General features: G+C 44.6%; 1 protein-coding gene across 1 annotated transcript in view; it reads right to left on the reverse strand.

Annotated features, from left to right (window-relative positions):
* CDK17 (cyclin dependent kinase 17) overlaps positions 1-5,718 on the reverse strand; it is a 106,982-nt gene extending 101,264 nt beyond the window's left edge. Inside the window, exon 1 of the mRNA XM_027071045.2 lies at positions 5,587-5,718. The gene's annotated coding sequence lies outside the window, so the exon portion shown is untranslated. The remainder of the gene's footprint in view (positions 1-5,586) is intronic.
* Positions 5,719-7,150: the final 1,432 nt, after the last annotated feature.

The following is a 7,150-nucleotide window of genomic DNA, read 5'->3' on the forward strand; positions in this document are numbered from 1 at the left end:
TCCATATTGCTCACACACAAATACCACCTACATGTAACAACAATACTCAAAACTTTTGATGGCTTTTAATTTTTCTCCCGTATCAGAATTGACTCTTGACTCTTTCTAGGCCATGATTAATCTGACCGTAATTTACCAATTCAGATCCTAATCCTATCACTTCATTCATTCAATTAGACAATACATAATTTGGAGGGAATACCAAAAAAGCATGGTCTATCTGGAGCACAAGGCCAACCAGAATGGAGATTTATAAATAATTAATTACAAAACAATGTCTTAAGTACTATGGTAGACATAAATGTTATAGTACAATTACCACAACTCCACCAGAGTAGATGAAAGACGACAAAGTGACATTTGCCCTCAAAAATGAGAATTTCTCTCCAAGCATCACAGCACTGTAATACCAACACATCAGCTTCCTCATCTTTATTTCTTAGGATGGACCAGGAATGCTAGTATAGAACAGACATAGATACATGGATGGATGGGCAGAAGGAAGGACAGACATATACGTAAATGTAAAGAAGAATGAATACCTGTTAGATTTAAATGGCCAAAATTGGATGTAATAATACAGATGAGGTATTCCAAAACCCTTACATATTAAAGGAACAACAGGAAAAAAATCTGAAATATATTTAGGAAATAAAATTGATAAAGTTTGGTGTGAGAGACTGGACTAGGGAGAGGAGAGCTAACAGAAAAGCATAATCTGCCAAAGCTTTTGGCTCAAGCGACAAGGCTGATGGTGGTGCATTACTGTGGTTGGGAATGGAGGCAGAGACTAAAAAAATGTTCAGCTCTGGTAAAGGAACACTAAGAGGCAACATCTGGGAGGTAACTAGAAGGAATTCAGGAAAAAAGGTCTGGATTAGAAGTAAAGGTGTGGAGATCATCAACATAGAGGTAATTAAGAACAAAGCACTGAATACAGAGGAGACTGCCCAGAGAACATGTAAAACATGAGATTAGGACCAAGAGCAGAACATTCCGGTCAACAGTGTTGCTGTTATTTCACATATTATAATAGTTCCTCATTAAATTATATTTTTATACCATATACAATGACTAACACAATGCCTAGGGCACAACAAATGCTTTAAAAGTACTTACTTATTATACCCCTGAATTGAAAAACAAAATGTATTGGGGCACCTGGGTGGCCTGGTCAATTAGGTGTCCAACTCATGATTTTGGTTCAGGTCATGCTCTCTCAGGTCTAGAGATAGAGCCCGCCTCAGGCTCTGCCCTGGGCTCCTGGTCGGGAAGCCTGCCTAAGATTCTCTTTCCCTTGCTTTGTCCCTTCCCTGCTTGAATGCACATGGGCACCTCTCCCTCTAGCTCCTTGCTCTCAAAAAAAAAAAAGAAAAAAAAAAAAAAGGAAATTAAAAGAGAAAGAAAATGTATTAAGTATAATAAAGCCATAAAGGATTTCTTAAAAATATTTCAATAAGACAAGCTCAAAGTGCTAAAGTCTCCTTAAGGAATCTAAAATTTATTTCAAAAATCAATAAAAAGCTTTCCACCAGAAATAGCAGTACAAACCAGTAATTAAAACATTAAAATCTGGAATTATGGGAAAGGTTTAAAGATAATGCTTAAAAATATATATTAGCTAGTTTATTTTACATATTAGCTGATTTAAAGGATAATGCCTCTAAATTTGGAGTAAGAAGAGCTTCAATGTTGTTACCTAATGATTTTTCACAAATATTAATACCAATTTTTACCAAACTTTGTTTATATTATTTAATATTAACACACACTAGGGGCGCCTGGGTGGTTCAGTCGGTTGAGCGGCCGACTTCGGCTCAGGTCATGATATCGCGGTCCGTGAGTTCGAGCCCCGCGTCGGGCTCTGTGCTGACAGCTCAGAGCCTGGAGCCCGTTTCAGATTCTGTGTCTCCCTCTCTCTCTGACCCTCCCCTGTTCATGCTCTGTCTCTCTCTGTCTCAAAAATAAATAAACGTTAAAAAAAAATTTAAAAAAAAATTAACACACACTATTAACAAATGTTAACCATCAATTATAAGAATAGATGGACTAAATATATGACTGAGAAGACCAAAGTGAGTTAGTCACTAACCTAGAATATAGTTAAATTATTCTTGGGTCCTTTTCCCACTGTTTACAAATATGTATTTAAAATTTAGAGTATTCTTTAAAGTATTTACACTAATAAATGCATAAAAAGAAATAAAAATGCGCTTTTACAAGGTTGACAAGGGGAATGTACGGCTTAGTTGGTAGAGCATGCAACTTTTGATCTCAAGGTCATAAGTTCAAGTGCCATGATGAGTGTAGAGCTTACATTAAAAAAAAAAAAAAGGATGGGGCGCCTGGATGGCGCAGTCGGTTAAGCGTCCGACTTCAGCCAGGTCACGATCTCGCGGTCCGTGAGTTCAAGCCCCGCGTCGGGCTCTGGGCTGATGGCTCAGAGCCTGGAGCCTGTTTCCGATTCTGTGTCTCCCTCTCTCTCTGCCCCTCCCCCGTTCATGCTCTGTCTCTCTCTGTCCCAAAAATAAATAAAAACGTTGAAAAAAAAATTAGAAAAAAAAAAAAAAGAATGCCATGACATGATGCTGCAATTTTTATAAAGATTAGAGAACAGTAATAAAGACTCAAAATGTAATGCCTTATAAATATGCAACACGATTAGACAATAACAAAGAAAATACCAGGGGGAAAATTTTGTGTTCACAGATAATGTTTTATAGTATTACGGGACATCATCTTCACTTCTTCAGTTGCTACTATAGTTTCTACCATTCACAGTAAAATGCCTCCAGTTGTTTGGTTAGTACTATTTCACCAATAAAGGAAAAGGAGGGAAGTACTGCTGAAAATAAGGGGAGAAACAAAAGCCTCAACAAAGTAAATTATTTTATGCCATCTCTTTCCACCCTAATCATAGGACAGAAGCAATATCTAAAAACGAAACATATCAACAAATATATACATTAAAATCTGTTTAGTCAACACGACTACAGAGAAAATAAAATTTAAATTTTCTATTTTTTGTAAAACCAATGACTTATTAGGACAAGATTACTGGTGTACAAAGCTACCACTGTATATTGGATCACTACCATACACTGAAATAACTCTTGCAATTTCATCTTTCCTTACTATGTATGTCTCTTTCTCCCTTCAGGTAATCAGAGCACATCTGGCAGGCTACACTATTTCAAATACCTAACACCTGAAAGTGACTTTATTGGGTCAGAGTTCAAGGATGAGCATAAACTCTTTTACGGGAGCTTCTTTCAGTAACAGGAAAATTAGGTTACTAACAAGGCTTTATACTTCATACACTTTTTTTCTGATTTTAAAAGGAATGTAAAAATTTGGAAAATACAGAGCTGTATTTTTTTTTCATCCATAAATCACACCACCCAGAAATCTTCGTTAACTTTTTGGTAGATTTCCTTCAGAGAATTAAACTTCATAATCTAATTAAACACTAACCAACATGTAGAAAATAGCCAATGTATCTTCGATTTGGCCTTTTGATAAATATGCTACACAAAACACCAATCATTAATGATACGATCTTTAATTTCACAGAGATATTTGAAATGTGTTAAGTGGTGACAGTGGGGTAGGGAGTACACAATTCAGAGGCGGGTCCCTAAAACGAAATCCTTTTCACAATTTTTATAGCGTCAACATTGTAATGGCAGCAAGATATGGCTGTTCCCAGAATAATATCAACAGTAACGTCCCTATACCAAAGTCTTTACTTTTAATTTTTTTCCATCATGCTTCAATGTCTATTTTTGCTGTAAAATATACATGTATACATGTACATATATGTGTGTGTATATATATACGCCAAAGGCTCAGCTATTTTCTTTGAAGTCCAGCATTCAAACTGTTAGCGTTCCTGGCCTATGAGACAGTCCACCAGATAAAAGGATGACACTTCTATATTCCAATATTCTCCCTAATAAAAAAAAGACTTTTCCTTAAATATTGCCAATTTTTTTCCATTGTTACAACCGTTGTTTTTGGAAGTATGCAGATATTAGAATTACAAAGATTGACATGACCTCATTAACAAACAAAACCAATAACACCACGGGCAGCAAATTTTTTTCTTAAAATTTGATTGAACCTTGCCTCTAGCTTCAACGGAGGCTTTCCTGGACTCCAGGCATTAAAGATCTTAAAATCCCATTCATTTTCTTCTGCCCAATGGTTAACAGAAGTCTAAGATACAGTAACTCAAATTTGTTACTTTGACCTTCTAACACTAGCGCCCTTTAAAAGAAATCCCTCAACAAGAATCAGCAAAGTTTGAAGAAAGAATTGTCTTTAAGTCAAGCATTTCCTGATAAGTGACAGAAGGTCTGGCTGCCAGGAATACACTTTGCTGACCCTAGTAAGAGCCGAGACTCAAAATAAAATTTACCACTTTTGTTACCTAGAAAATTTATTTGGCTAACAAGTGATAAACCATAACCAAGGCCGTGTCTTTAGTGGACGAATTAATATAAAAGAGGAGCGCCACGGGTTTCAGCTAAATGTTTTTGCCATTTTTGAAGAAAAGCTAATTGTTAGTGGCCATGTGACATTGTAAGATCCCAGAAAGGAAAGGGTGGGAGGAAGAGAGAGGAGTTCAAGGCAGTTCAGGGTCAGAACAAGCTCAAGCATCCTGTCATTAGCAAACGTTCCCCCAAGCTGAAGGCAAAATACTGCTTACCCGAAAAGGAGTGGGTGAAAAGTAGGGGGAGAATGAGGGGGAAACCACAAGGGAGTCAATGTGGCAGTGAGGTGGTGACGGGAAGCAGGGAATCTGGAGCTATCCAGCTGAGTTGGGGAGCAAAAGATTCGGGCACGAAAATGCTGAGAAAAGCAACTGCACCGGAGACGACAATACTTGGCAACTGCGCATATTCCCCTCCCCATCGGTTCTTTGGGTTTCCCACACTCCCTCCACCTCAGCTCTTGACCAACACTCAGGGGTGTGACCCGCCAGCGGGAGGCTGCGGTGATCTTTGTCTCGGCCGGCTCCCCACGCGAAGGCTCCTCCTCCTCCTCCCCCCCCTCCTCCCCCGCGCTCGCCACCCGCTCACACCCCCCGGCGTCTCCAAGGAGCTGGAAGCGCCGCGGCCACCGCCGCCTCCTCGCCCACCTCCCGCGGACTCGCGCCCTTCCTTTCCCCTCCGCCGCCCGCGCCTGCAGCTCCACCCCCGCCGAGGGGGATCTTTGTGTCTCCGGGGACTTTCAGCCTCTTTCCTCCTGGGCCTCCCCCGGAGACCAAACGGGCAGCAAGCACCAGAGGAGGCTGCTGCTGGAGGCGCCTCCCGCGAAGAAGCCCATCACATACCCACATCCCACCCCACCCCGGAAATGCCTGGGCGACCCGGGGTTCGCGCTGGACCAGAGGGGCGACAGGCACTCGCGAGCTCCCTACGCCGCTCCTCCCTCTCTCAACTTCCCGGCCGGGCCTGAGCCTCCAGCGCCCCCAAAGCCTCCCGCCCGGGCCTTCGGTCCCAAGCACCCTCCCGCCCCCCTCAGCTCGGGGTCCGCCCGGCAGGAGGAAAAGCCCCGCGAGGTCGCCCGCCACCAACTCACCAGCAAGTGCGGGGGCCGCGTCGCGAAGCGAGGCGCGGAGCGTGAGCAGCTCTGCCGACGCCCGCGGCGACCGGATGCAGGTCCGGGTCCCAGCGGCTGGCGGACCCGAGGCGCCTCCGAGGCGCAGGCCTCCGCCGCTGCCTTCCGGCTCTCGCCGAGGGTCCGGAGCCTCCGGGAGGGGCCGCGGGTCCCTCACGCGTTGCCAAGCCCCCCGGACAACATGGCTCCCGGGCCGCGCGGGCAGCCCACTAATCCCCTCGGAGGAGCCTGGGCGGGAGCGAGGCGGGCAGGGAGGTGACGCCCGGCTGAGGCGGCCCGCCCGGACGAGGGTTCCTTCTTCTCTGCGGCCGGACCGTGAGGAGCTCCGGAGACCGCGGGCGGCCGCTTTCGTTCTCTGCGTGTGCGTCGCTTTCTCACTCGGCGGCTGCGGACTGACGCCTCCGCCTGTTCCCCGGAGGAGAGCGAGCGAGCTTGAGAAAAAAGACTTTTATTGAAACGATCCAACCAGCAGCGGCGGAGAAAAGCGACCCGCCGCGGGAGCTTCCCCCACCCCCGCCTGAGCTGCTTGCCGCGGGCAGCGCGACCCCTGCTGGCGGCGGCGGCGGGAGGGGCGGAACCGACGGTCCGGGGGCGGGGCCTAGAGGGCGGGGCGGGGTATCCCCGGGAAACCCCCCGCCCCGAGGTGGGGGCCTTGGTCTCTCCAGCAGGGCTTCTGAAGCCGCCGGACGGAGGTGAGAGGGGTGAGAAGACCCCGAAGATGTGCGATGGTTACGTAGTGACGCAACAACACAGCGCCTGGGGAAGAGATTACTTGAGCAATTCAGTCCCTGCATCTTCCTCCCATCCACCCCCAACAAAACAAAAACTGGTGCTTCAATTATGCAATTATGTAATTAAGATATCAATGCCGCAGTTCTCTACTGGTATTCTAGAGAGTTGATGTCAAGGGGCCCACACCTGAGCATGCTGATTGCAACTTTTCTCCTTTATTATGGGTGGTTGAGTGGGGTAGCGGGGCAGCAGTCATTCACGCACGCAGCATTTGTTCTTTTAATTTCTTTGTACTGTGTTCTTGGCAATATGCTATGTCCTCAAAGGACTGAGAGTCTAGCTGGATGAAAGATAGTCAGTAAGCAGTTATAATAAAAATATGGGCTATGTGAGAAGAGAAACACAAGGTGCTGTAAGAGAACAGAGAGGAGCTACTGTTGCCTTTGGTTAGGTTTTGTTTTCTTGGCGGGAGGGAGCTCCAAGAGGTTGGCCCAGTTTCTGTAAATATTTTTACTTTCTTCTTTCCCAGAGGCTAAAAGCTAGTTCAGGAATGAACAGCAGAGTGAAAGTGAAGACAAACTAAAGTAATACTGACCCACTTTTTTCCACTAATAAGGATAAAGACAGAAGGTAAAAACAAACCCCTAGAGGGAGATAATGAGAGGATAGAAAAGACAAGAATGGGGACCGGATGTGGACAACCTAAACAAAAAATTTTAAACCACATAAAAGTCTGCTGAAGTGAGATACAAATTTTTTTTTCCATTTTAATACCAGAAAATAGACTTTGTAA

The sequence above is a fragment of the Acinonyx jubatus genome, chromosome B4 (assembly GCF_027475565.1).
Source record: "Acinonyx jubatus isolate Ajub_Pintada_27869175 chromosome B4, VMU_Ajub_asm_v1.0, whole genome shotgun sequence".
In the NCBI taxonomy this organism is placed as follows: domain Eukaryota; kingdom Metazoa; phylum Chordata; class Mammalia; order Carnivora; family Felidae; genus Acinonyx; species Acinonyx jubatus.